This window comes from Pleurodeles waltl, chromosome 10 (assembly GCF_031143425.1).
Source record: "Pleurodeles waltl isolate 20211129_DDA chromosome 10, aPleWal1.hap1.20221129, whole genome shotgun sequence".
In the NCBI taxonomy this organism is placed as follows: Eukaryota; Metazoa; Chordata; class Amphibia; order Caudata; family Salamandridae; genus Pleurodeles; species Pleurodeles waltl.
The window spans coordinates 738,882,268-738,894,290 of NC_090449.1; positions in this window are offsets into that span (position 1 = coordinate 738,882,268).

Below are 12,023 nucleotides of genomic sequence, written 5' to 3' on the forward strand. Positions count from 1 at the left end.
TGGGAATTCTGTGCATTTTAATGACTTGTAAATCTGGTTCCAAGCGGTAACCCCCTATTCCATGGAGTTCAATACATAATTCCATGGTGCAGGTGCAGTGATACAACCAGTGGCGGCTGCTGCAAATGTCAAGGGAGGTGCTGAGGCGACCTCGGGGAAGGAGAAACAAAAACAAAAAGAAAAAACACTTACTGATCTCCTCGTTATCGTCGCCCCCATGCTTCTCTTCTGGTGTCCCAACATTCACTGGAACACCATCACAGACTCCCCAGCAATCCTGGTGCTGCTTTCATTCTAAAGCTAGACCGAAAGCAGCGTCAGGATTGGAATGCGCGGCCTGGACTGCCGCTCAGACACAAGCCTGGGGTCTGTGCAGTTTCTCCAGCCCTGCTGCGTACACAGCCAGGTTGGAGAAACCTAAGTGCGCATTTGTGTTTGGCCGGCCTGAGACAGCCAACCAAACAGACATGCACGCTTAGGTGCACGCTCTCTCCTCCTCCCCCCTACCGTAGTCCAGTCCCACCCCTCCCTGCACTGCTGGCTGAGCCAGCAGATTAAAAATATAACAATGTCAAGCTATTGTTTTATTTTTCATCTGCTGGTTCTTAGCAAGGGGGGGCGACTCCTCTCCACCATGGCGAAGGAGCCACCCCTAGTTACAACATGGAAATATACATTTTGCACAGATATTTACACCCTGTCTGTACCATACAACTGTCAATAAGGCCCTAGGTAAATTCCGGATTTACATATTCTAAATTTGCCTACACAATTGATGCATGTGTCCAAGGCTGGCTTTATGGCAGTGTGAATGGTCCAGCCACAGTGGGTGCTGACCTGGAGGGGGCAGTGACCTGGAGGGAGGGGTGCTGTGTTTAACAATAACTAACAATTTAAAAGCACCTGCTCCAGAGTTCCTTGTGTGTCCAGCTTTTAGGCAGCAATAACAATGTAAAGATAACTCTTGTGATTAATTTTCCTGCTAGAGACAGAGATCGGAATTTTGTCTAGTGGCAGTTTTGACAAACCATAAAGTAGTGCAGAGGGTTTATATGCCGGCTGCAAAGCACGGATCTGTATTTTATGGGGAAAGCGAAGTGGATTAGTAAAGCCTGCCTTTATAGGTACTTTAAAACAAATGAAATGTATGTGAGAGAGGGGATATGGAGAGATGAGGTGCTCTTTTGCTGGGTAGTGGTGAGGGAAACCGCGGAGGAGGTCCAGGGGGGGCGCCAAAAAGGATTGTTGCACTGGGTGCCAACAGCGCTAAAGCTAGCCCTGCATGTGTCATCTCTTACGGAGTTGAGAATACATCTGCATTGCCCTTAGGGATTTACATTTTAGCAAATGTCTTCATTTCTAAGTACTTATTGTGCACAACACACTCTGCTATGCTACTTTTAATCCCTCCAGTGCGCTTTGGTATTGAAGGGGCTCTATCATCTGTGTCATAAAATATGAAGTCATTCTTAGAGCATCACTCGATTTGTGTCAGAGCCTACCTTCTGTTTTTCATGGTTATGGATCACTTGCAATTTTGGCATGTCATGCTACCTCGCACACATGTCCTTGTACAGAATATGCTCTGAAGGGAGTGCTTCTGATTGTTTATGATCACTTTCTAGACAACTCCAGTGATTGTTTAAAAAGTGCCCTGCCCCCTTGGAAGGAGCCCAAACCAGACCCACTGCACTTCTGTGACTCACTCCTATCCCTCAGTGGTGCAACCTGATCTCCTGGGGGAGCAGCCCTTTCCTTAGCTGTTAGGAAAATGGCATTTGAGTATGCCTCAACATACAGATTTAAGGTTATTGAAACTGGGTTTTGCTCTATTTCTCTTCACATGTGAACTCTCCTTTACTAGATGGTTGTGCAAGCGCGTAGCTGGCTCAGTACGATTGGTGTGCGGGGGAGGACAGCTTCAGATTTCCCAACTATCGTGCCGGGACACCCTGTTAAAACACATTGTAAGAGAAGCAGTACGTGAGCGGGGCTTCAGGGGCAGTGGAAAGAGAGAAGAGTGCAGATTGTTAAAGGTACTTAAATAGCAATATTTTTCAAACTAATCAACTTTTTTTTAAAGTCCTCTATAACATAGACGAAGGAGAGTGAGTGTTTTTTGTCAGTGTGGACATGTAAAAATGTCAGGTGAAATCCAACACACAGTTCACAATATCCGACTAAAAAAACTTTTACCCAACTACACCCGAAACGCCCCTCCACCCCCGTCCCCGTAAATGTGCTGAAGTCACTGTTCCCCATGTTTCCCGTTGGGGAAATCCTGACAATAAGGGAGTTTATTTGCAGCACACCATGAGACAATCAGCTGTGGGTGGCTCTGAAAATGTGGTCCACGCACACAGTTTGGAGGTACACGTCCACATATATGATAGGGTGGTGTTCATCATAATGCTGTTACCATATTCATTTTTAGGGAGTGCCTGTCACATTATTTTGAGCGGCGGCGTTATAGCTAATCGCCGGCAGCTGCTAGCATCCGTTTTCGTTGGGAAAAGTTACTTTTAAACTACACAGTACTTATTCTGAAGGGAATATTACTCCTAGGAACCGCCTATGTAAGTAAAACAATGGCATAATATGCTCGACAATTCTTTAAAAAACAGTGGTGCATTTTTGGTCTGTTTAGACCAGTGAATATTTTTTTTTCATGGGACGACATTTGTAATCTCCACTTCTATGTGTGATTTTAGTGCATTCCCACCTCTCCAAAGGTCAGCAACATTTTCTGCCCCAACTGATAGTAATTCATGATTTTTGCCCCAGTTCAATGAAGATTTCATCACAAATCCCGGTCGTCGGCAGGGTCGAGCTGCCATTGGTGCTGCAGGTGTAGTGGCACCCGGGCCCAGAGTCAGAGCCATGAGAGGCCCATTGAACTCCTAGTATTGTTGTACTTAAACACCCCCCTAACAGTAGTCAAAGGGGCCAGCTTCCTTGCTGGCACCAGGGCCGATGGCACAATTGCTACGCTATTTGTCTGCACAAAAGTGGTGAGATAATGGGATGTGGCAGCATTTTTCCTTCTGTTGCTGAAATGAAAATTCCCCGTGTTAAAAACATGAAGAAGAAAGACGATAATTGAGTGCAAAAGAAGCAGCGGCGAATGAGGAAGGAAGGCATAAAAGTGAGAAAAAAATGAAGGTGGCAGAGACAGTGAGCGCGAACATATTTAAAACAGTACCCTTTCGAGGTACATTCCCATACTTCTACGAATGTGCTGGCGTCTTAAATAGGCAAGGTAACGTTTTTGTTTTTTACTTTGTTGTAACCATTTTGAACCGCATTTGCTGCACTGCAACACTATTCCTTTGTTCTCACAAACGCGGATTTCTACATTCCTGCTTCTTTGAGCTATGTTGCTCACAAATAGCAAAGCAGCTCCATTTTATTACATTAATTACTAAATGATATTTGTTTTATGTTCTGCATTAGTATATTTAGAACTGCACGTACTTCAAGAGGATGTACAGCCAACAACTGAGCAATGTCTGTTTATTGAATGTCTCTATTTTTGTAATTTCTCTGAGGTAGAACTAGCCTAATGCAATCTGCTATCTTAATTGTATTATCAGCGAAAGGACGTTTACACATTTACTTGGGAAGCTCTATAAATTAACAACGGGGGGCACTAGATCATAATGCAGAATAAAGCTGTGCAACACGTTGAATGGCGCATTCCAGTTTAGATACATGATAATATTATCTACTTTTCACTGAGACAATGAGAGGCCAGCCTACAAACAGTAAATTATTGTACTTTGTCCTCATATAATAAAACTGTCGAAGAGAATCAGACTAAGTCCAACATGAAAGAAACTAAGTTCTACTCGCGGGGGCTGTTGCAGGGCTTGGGAAATGCGTTCCCCTATTTTACTCCTGGCTGCAACATTATGTGATGGAAAGTATCCTTAATTCAATTTGGATGCCTTTAACTAAAGACATCCACCGTCACTCGCAAAGGCATTTCACAATTAAAATAACGTTTTAACGTTTTTGTAAGAGTTTTGAAATGGAATAATGTCTGTGATCTTTGGGGACTTCTAATTCAGGCGATTTACAACAGAAGAACAGTAGTTTAGGTAACTAGAACAGGCTGGAGCTATGTTTTCCAAACATACAACCCTCATTTTCACGTTCCCACCAGATGGGCTGCTTAGATGTCTTGACTTCCAAGCTCATGATATTGATTTAGGAAGCTACTTCTCAGGCTAAATATTTTGAAGCCGTGCAAAAAAAAACCCAGGCCAAGCCCCCTTTTGGAAGGGTTGGTAATGTTGAGCTCTGCCACAGGAAGTTCGCTCGAATCTGCGTGTGCTTCACATATCTATTTTCACTGTCTTTTGTCATGAATAATTCAGTGGTCAGGAATGTTTCACTCTTTCTCACAGGAAACGTCCAAAATATATATTAAGAGCAAATCCCAGGGAGAAAGGTACCAACGTTTTAGCTATAAATTAGCTTGCAAATTAAGACTTGGGAACTGCAGTTCCGTGACAACAGTCTATAAAACAGTGATGTCATGGATTGTACCACTGATTATCAAAAGCAGAATATGTATGGGACAGAATATCGTAACAAGGATATAGAGGGTCAAAATAAGAAAAGAGGTAAGTGTACTCTAAATCACCCCTTCTGTATGCACTGCTCATACCTTATATTCCATCAGATACAACATCTGAAATAATAATATTTATAATAATGATATTATTATAATAATAGTTATGCCAGAGCAAATCATATCTTTTGTGAGAACAACGTGCATGCTACAGTGGGGACTTATAGTTAAGGTACTGTGGCTACCGATTTGAATATGCTGTGTATGGAGGTGCGCAGGTTATAATAAATTTAAGGTATCGCGTAAATTATAAATTTAAGGTCTAGAGGTGCAAAGTGCAGTGTTGTAAAGTGAAGTGTTATACAGTGCAGGGGATATAGTCCAGTGTTGTATAGTGGAGTGGCAAAGAGTGGAATAGTATAGAGTGGAATGTTGTAGAGTTGGGTGGTGTAGAGTCAAGTGACATACAGTAGAATAGTGTACAGTGGAGTGGCAAAGTGTTCAGTGGCGTAGTGTAGAGTGGTAGAGTGTAATAGAATACAGTGGAGTAGCGTGGAGTGCAGTGGCATAGAGTGGAGTGGCATACAGTGGAGCGAGGTACAGTAAAGTGGCATACTGTACAACAGCATAGAGGGGGTGCCTTAGAGTGTAGCAGCATAGAGTGGAAGAGGAGTAGTGGAGTGGCATACAGTGGAGTGGTGTACAGTGGAGTGTGGTAGAATGGTATAGCGCAGAGTGAAGTGGCGAGAATGGAGTTGCATGCAATGGAATAGCACAGAGTGGAGTAGCATAGAGAGGGATAGTGAAGGGTGCAGTGGCATAGATTGGAGTGGCATACAAATCGTGCAATAAAGTGTGGCGGCGTAGAGTGGAGTGGAGAAGGGTAGAGTAGGGTAGGGTAGAGTGTTGTGGCATACACTAGAGTGGTGTACAGTGGAATATCATTTATTTGAGTGGCATGCAGAGAAATGGCTCACAGTGGAGTGGCATAGAGTGGAATAGAATAGAGTGAAGTGCCGTACAGCAGAGTTGCATACAGTATATTAGTGTAGAGTGGATTGACATACAGTGTAGAGATGTACAATGCAGTGGTCCGTAGTGGATTGTGTTACAGCGGATTAGCATACTCTGGAATAGCATAGAGTGGAGTGGCATTCAGTGGACTGGCATAGATTGGATTGGTGTACAGTGAAGTGTTCTAGAGTTCACTGGTGTAGAATAGAGTGAGGTACAGTGTAGCATCATTTAGTGGAATAGTGTAGAACAGTGTGGCATACACTGGCGTGGCTTAGAATGCAATAGTGTACACTGGAGTGGCATAGAGTGGAATGGCGTAGAGTGGAACGTTGTAGAGGGCCATATCATATAGTGGAGTGTTGTAAAGTGGAGTGCGGTAGAGTGAGTAGGGTAGACTGTAGTGGCGTACAGTGTACTAGTGTACTGATAAGTGTCATAGAGTGGAGTGTTGTACAGTGGCATGGTGGACAGTAGAATAGCGGAGTGTAGTGGAAAAGAGTGTAGTGCCAGAGAGCAGAGTGGCATGCAGTGAAGTAGCATGCAGTGTAGTATAGTGGAATAATGTTTAGTCTTAACTGGCGTACAGTTTAATGATATAGAGTGGAGTGTCATATAGTGGAATAGCGTACAGGATAGTGGTGTAGAATGGAGTGTCATGCAGTGGAACAGGATAGAGTGTAGTATGATAGAGCGGACTGTGTATAGTGAAGTAGCCTACAATGGAGTGGCATTGAATGGAGTGATGGCAGTGCACTAGCATACAGTGAATTGGGATATAATGGAGAGATGTATAGTGAAGTGGCATACACAGAAATAGCATACAGTGCAGTGGTGTACACTGAAGTGGCGTACAGTGGAGTGGCATAGAGAGTAATATCATAGAGTGTACTGTCGTAGAGTGAAGTTGCATACAGTGTATTGACATATACTGGAGTGTCACACTATGGAGTGGCATAGAGTCTAATAGCGTACACTGTTGTGAAGTAGAGTGGAGTGTCCTAGAGTGGAGCGTGCTAGAACGGTGATGCATACACTTGATTAGCGCAGAGTGATAAATAAGGGGGTGGCGTAGAGTGGAGTGGTGTAGAGTGTGATAGCACAGAGTGGAGTGGCATAGTGTAGAGTGCTATAGTGTATAGTGGAGTAGAGTGGCGTGTGATAATTGAAACAGATGTAGCGTGAAAGTGTGTTGACGGATGGAGCTGTCACGTGGCAGGAAAATAGATTATTTTGTTTGAATGGTAATTTGTGGTAGTATGTGTGAATAGTGTAAGTAGTGTTGAAGTTACAATTTTTAAAATAGTTATATATTGTGCCAAGGTACACCACGGTAAGTTCGTGGTAAACCACAGTACATGTGCAGGACAAGGCAGTTTGTGATTAGCTCGTGGCTGTGTTTACCAAACACAAAAGGCAGCCATGTTGTTTTTAACACATTTTGTGTGCATTCTTAGTTCTGTTTTTCACTGTGCCCTAGACATAGATGAAGGAAAGTAGTATGTTTTATTGTTGTTTCCTAACTATTAACACTTTATAAAAGTGTTAATAGGTAGAGAAATGTATTTATACTTTTTTGTAGGTTTTTACAGCAGATTAGGGACAACTAAGAATAAAAAAAAAATGTAAGTAGCGCTGTAATTTTTAGGTATTACCATGGTATTACATATATTTTTGCTTGAGATTTAAATATGTTAATAATGGGAAATGCACTGTAGTACACCATATTTCTAAAATATAGCATACAAGAGGTTTTAAAAAAAATAAAACCTTTTAACATATTTCTTTTTTTATTTTATTTACTGTCCTGTGGTGCTCTTGAAGCAGTAGCACAGTCATCTGCACATTCTTCAAAACATATAGAAACTTATAAATATTTTCCCCTACATATTACTGTTACAGGACCATATTTATGGGCTTTTGACGCAGGGCAGTGCAGCTTTCTTGTGTCAAATGGAAAGGACAGGAATGCGCCATATCTATGGCATACAGCACATTCCTGTTCTTTACCATTGCGTTGGCGCCATTTTAGCAGTCTAGCCCAAATGCAGGTACCTTGAACTGCCTGTGTTGCATGCAGGATTGTTTTTGTAAACAAAAACAATCCCAGGAGACTTTTTTCTGCAGAATGCAGAACACATAGAATGAGGAAACAACTAGGAGATGTAAGGTTTTGGCACCTCCCCGGGTTATAAATCTGGGGATGTGCTGAAATCAATGGGTGTTGCATGGGAACATCCAACACAATGACCATGGAATGCCTCTGTAGCATAGTAAGGAAATGCATTGATTTGTGCTTCCTTGCCTTACTCTGTATCTAGGAGGCTATTCAAAGCTCTGCAAAGTGGCTTTGCGTCGCCTCATAGTTATGATTTTAGGTTTTGTTCTGCTTTTGCGTCACAAAAAAAGACGCAACAGCAGCGCAACAGGCTTGTAAACATGCCCCCTAATACTTATCTTCATGTAAGGGCAAAAGGTGGAACCCAGGCAAAGTATACCTAAAAAAAACCTGGCTGTCTTTAACCTTTCTAAAGGCAGTCATTAGCCAATCACAAAATGACTTGTCATCATTAGGTACCACAATACCCCCGTAAAATACCAAACAATTTCACAAAAATGCCACAGAAACAGATAGCACTCAGTTAAAATGCCTTAAAACTTAAAAAATAAATGCTTATCTTACTTACCTGTAGAACCCTAAAAGTCTATGGAAAATGCATTGGTGACAAACATGTTTTGGGACCTCCTTTAATCTTTGCACCCCCTTGACTAATCACTGCAAAACTTTGCATCATCCGAAAATGTAGAAGGAACAATAGGTCTGTAAAGTTATTATTGGTGAAAAACCCAAGGAATTCCAATCTCTAGTAACTGGTAAAGCTAACTAAAAATATAGAGCAGGTACCAGCACTCTGTGTATATATATATATATATATATATATATATATATATATATATATATATATATATATATATTAGTCACAGTTATTTCAAGTGACTATAGCTCACGCCCCCGCCATGCACACAGTTTTCTCATCAATAATGTTACAGAAAATGTTACTGTGATATTATTAATGAAGTCATAGAAAATAAAAAAAGTCATGAGTGATGTAGTATCTGGGGTAATTAGCAGTGCATGGCGAGGGCGTGAGTTATAGTTACCTTATGGCATGAGTAAAAGTTACTTGAGGTAACGATAACTAGAACAGCTGAATTTCTATGGATTTGACCATTTGAAATGTGGGCCTAACTATAATGTCCCTTGTAAAATGTGGCTTTTTAAGTGAATTTCTATGTTTTTTAATTCTATTTCCCTACTATAACATCCCTGTAACCCTTTTCAGTGAATTTCTATGTTTTTTTAACATACATTTTAATTAGTTTACATTAATCCAACCACCACCACGCACGGTCTTTGGCCATGCACGGTGTTGTCCCTGCGGCTAGCCCCCTATATCACCCAATGCTTCCCCATACATAGCCTTTGGCTGTGAACACGAGGGTCGGGCTGAAGGGTCTGGTTTGCGGCTAGGCACATCTGTCTACCTACATCACTCATGAAGTTCTTTTTTGATTGGTGGAGATGTGATCATATTCCTATCCATCAAAAATGTGTCTCCAAAATTGTTGGGAAACATGCTCATACTTGTAGTTTTTATAAGTTTAGAACACGATCTCTGGTCTCAGCAGCAGATGACAAGAAATTATCCACTTGTCACAGACACTACATGAGATATTGTGCTACAACAAAGCAAGGATGCAAAGACCTCCATCAAGGATTACAGATAACTGTTCACAGTGGAAATACAAAGAAAGCACACTTGCTTTCCCTTGGACATGCGCATGAACTTAAGATAATTAGGGAACTGCAGAGAGAGCGTCAAGGCCTCCATGGTCCCAGTTGGGTCCCTGCCTCCTGCTGGAGCTGTCACTGCTCCTACATGCAGGGAGATGCTGTAAAGGCAGCTCCATGCATGCAAGAGCAACACTTGTATCTCTTTCCCTGCCCACATGCCTGCAGGCAGGGAAAAAGATGAAAACTCCACCTCCAGAAAGTGAGAGCAGTGTCAACACACCCACTTGCTGGGAGCTGAGTTATGTTTGCTTTTGCTTCGTAGGAGCTATCACAAGCTTTCACAGTTCTCAACAAGCAAAAGCAAACAGCTACCTCCTGAGGGTGGGTACTTTGGAAGGTAGCAAGAGTTGGCCCTGGCAGGTGGTGGCCCCAGGGCCATGTCTGGCTGCAGGTGGTGGGGCCGTGCAGCACCCTCTTTTGATCTCCATAGGCCATTGCCGGGGAGATGTTTGTCCCCGGGACCCAGGGGGGGTCTGAGCACCCTCTATTATTATCAAATATATCCCTGTGGAGGTGGTGGTCCCCAGGGCCTGGAGAGTCTGCAGGGCCCCCTTTATTCATTTTATTTTGTGTCCCGGGCAGATGGTGGTCCCCTGCATATTTATGACATTTTGGCCTGGGAGGTGGTGGTCCCCAGGACTTTTTAGAGCCCTAGGAGGAGGGCCCTGTGCACCCCTAATTTTTAATGACAAACATGTACCCATGGCCTGGCCCTCCCGGGACCAAAATTAAAAACAAGAGCAGGAGACGACCAAGTACCAAAATGGCTGCAAACAATTCCTGGTTGAAATTTTAGTAGTCAATCAAATCTCACCATGAGACTGGGACTATCTGGGACGTGTTTCCGCTTCTAGATAAACAGATCTGGATTTCCTTCAGTATCTCAAAAACTGCTGAACAGATTTATACCAAATAACAAAAAGCATACTTCTGGACCAAAAGCTACCTACCTGCCAAAGTTGGTGTAATTCTGCCCAGTGATTCGTGCTGCAGGCGTGTCTAAAGAATCTATGGGTATTTACATGGAATTAACATGGGAAAAGCACCTTTTTTGACCCCCTCTTTGGCTCTGCCCCGGCTTGACAGCTCACCCAAAACTTTATGTGCACAACAAGTCTTAACAACACTTTTTTCGGAAATTTGTGGTTTCATTAGCAGTGCATGGTGAGGGCGTGAGTTATAGTTGCAGGATGGCCCCCTGCTTCTTAACTAATTGAAACCCCGGGGAGGTGGTGTTGCCTGGGGCTGAGGTGGAGGTCGACGGGCCTCCCCTATGTCTAAAAATAATTTTGCCCTGGGATGGGCATGATCCCTGGGGCGTCGGGGGCTGTGTTGCCCTCCCACACAATTTTCATTTTGCCATGTGGAGGCGGTGGTCCCCAGGGCTGGGGGGCCAGCAGGCCCCCCTGCACTCAAAAAAAAAGAATGTCCATGGGACTTGGCCCACCAAAGGGCTTAATAAATAGGAAGCTGCACTTTGTTTAAAAAAAAAAAAATCATCTGATGCGTGGATCCGCTGCGGTTCCGTGCCAAAATTAAAAAACAAAAATACCATTAGCCCTGGTGTAGTCCCACTGGGACCCCACCACCAGAGCTAAGGAGCCAAGGTGTCTGCACCCTGGCCCCTTTTCTTTAAAAAAATAAAATAATTCTGGGACTCGGCTTCAGAATTCCAAGGTGGCTGCCAACACTTCCTGGTTGAAGTGTTGACAGCCAATCCGATCTCTGCACGAGACCGGGAGGGGTCCCAAATTCTTTGCGTCCCTATACATAAAAACATATTCACCCTTAATTTATCAATAAATACTGAAAGGATTTACACCAAAACAACAAAAGTCACTTTCTGGACCAGGACCTACTGTCTGCCAAATTTGGCATAATTCTGTCAAGTAGTTTAAGTGCTCTTGCTGTTCAAAATCCCTATGTAAAACCGAAGGGGGAAAACATGTTTTGGTACTCCCCTTTTTCTCACCCCCTCCATGGATGGATCATCCCGAAACTTTCTAGACAACAGCTGACATGACTGGTAAATTTGTTTGGAAAGTTTCATGAAGATTCGTCAAGTAGCACCAAAGTTATAGAAAAGTAAAAAAACACTTTTTACATAGAAACTAGGGCCCTTATTAAGACTGTGGTGCCTGCCATGTAAACCCTGGTGGTAATGCACCTGGCAACAGGAATACCCATTCCTGTCACCAGCACATGTTCCTCCACACATCCACACCCTTGCAGACACACACCCCACCTGACCGCACGCATACATACAAACACCACTCACTCACACACAGACATGCACCCTCGCTTGCATGCATACGCACCCCTATTTGCATTCATACACACACACACCCCTCCGCATACTTACACACCCCCACCCTCCGCATACATGCACACATTCCCCCTCCACTCATGCATGGAGTCACACACACATGCATGCATACCCATTCTGAAACACACACACATGCTCACACACATGCACACACACACCACATACACCCATTTTGGTCGGCCCACCTACCTGTCTGGGCCGCACAGTAGCCCACGTCGAGGTGGTTGTCTAGGAGGGGGTGGATGTCGGCG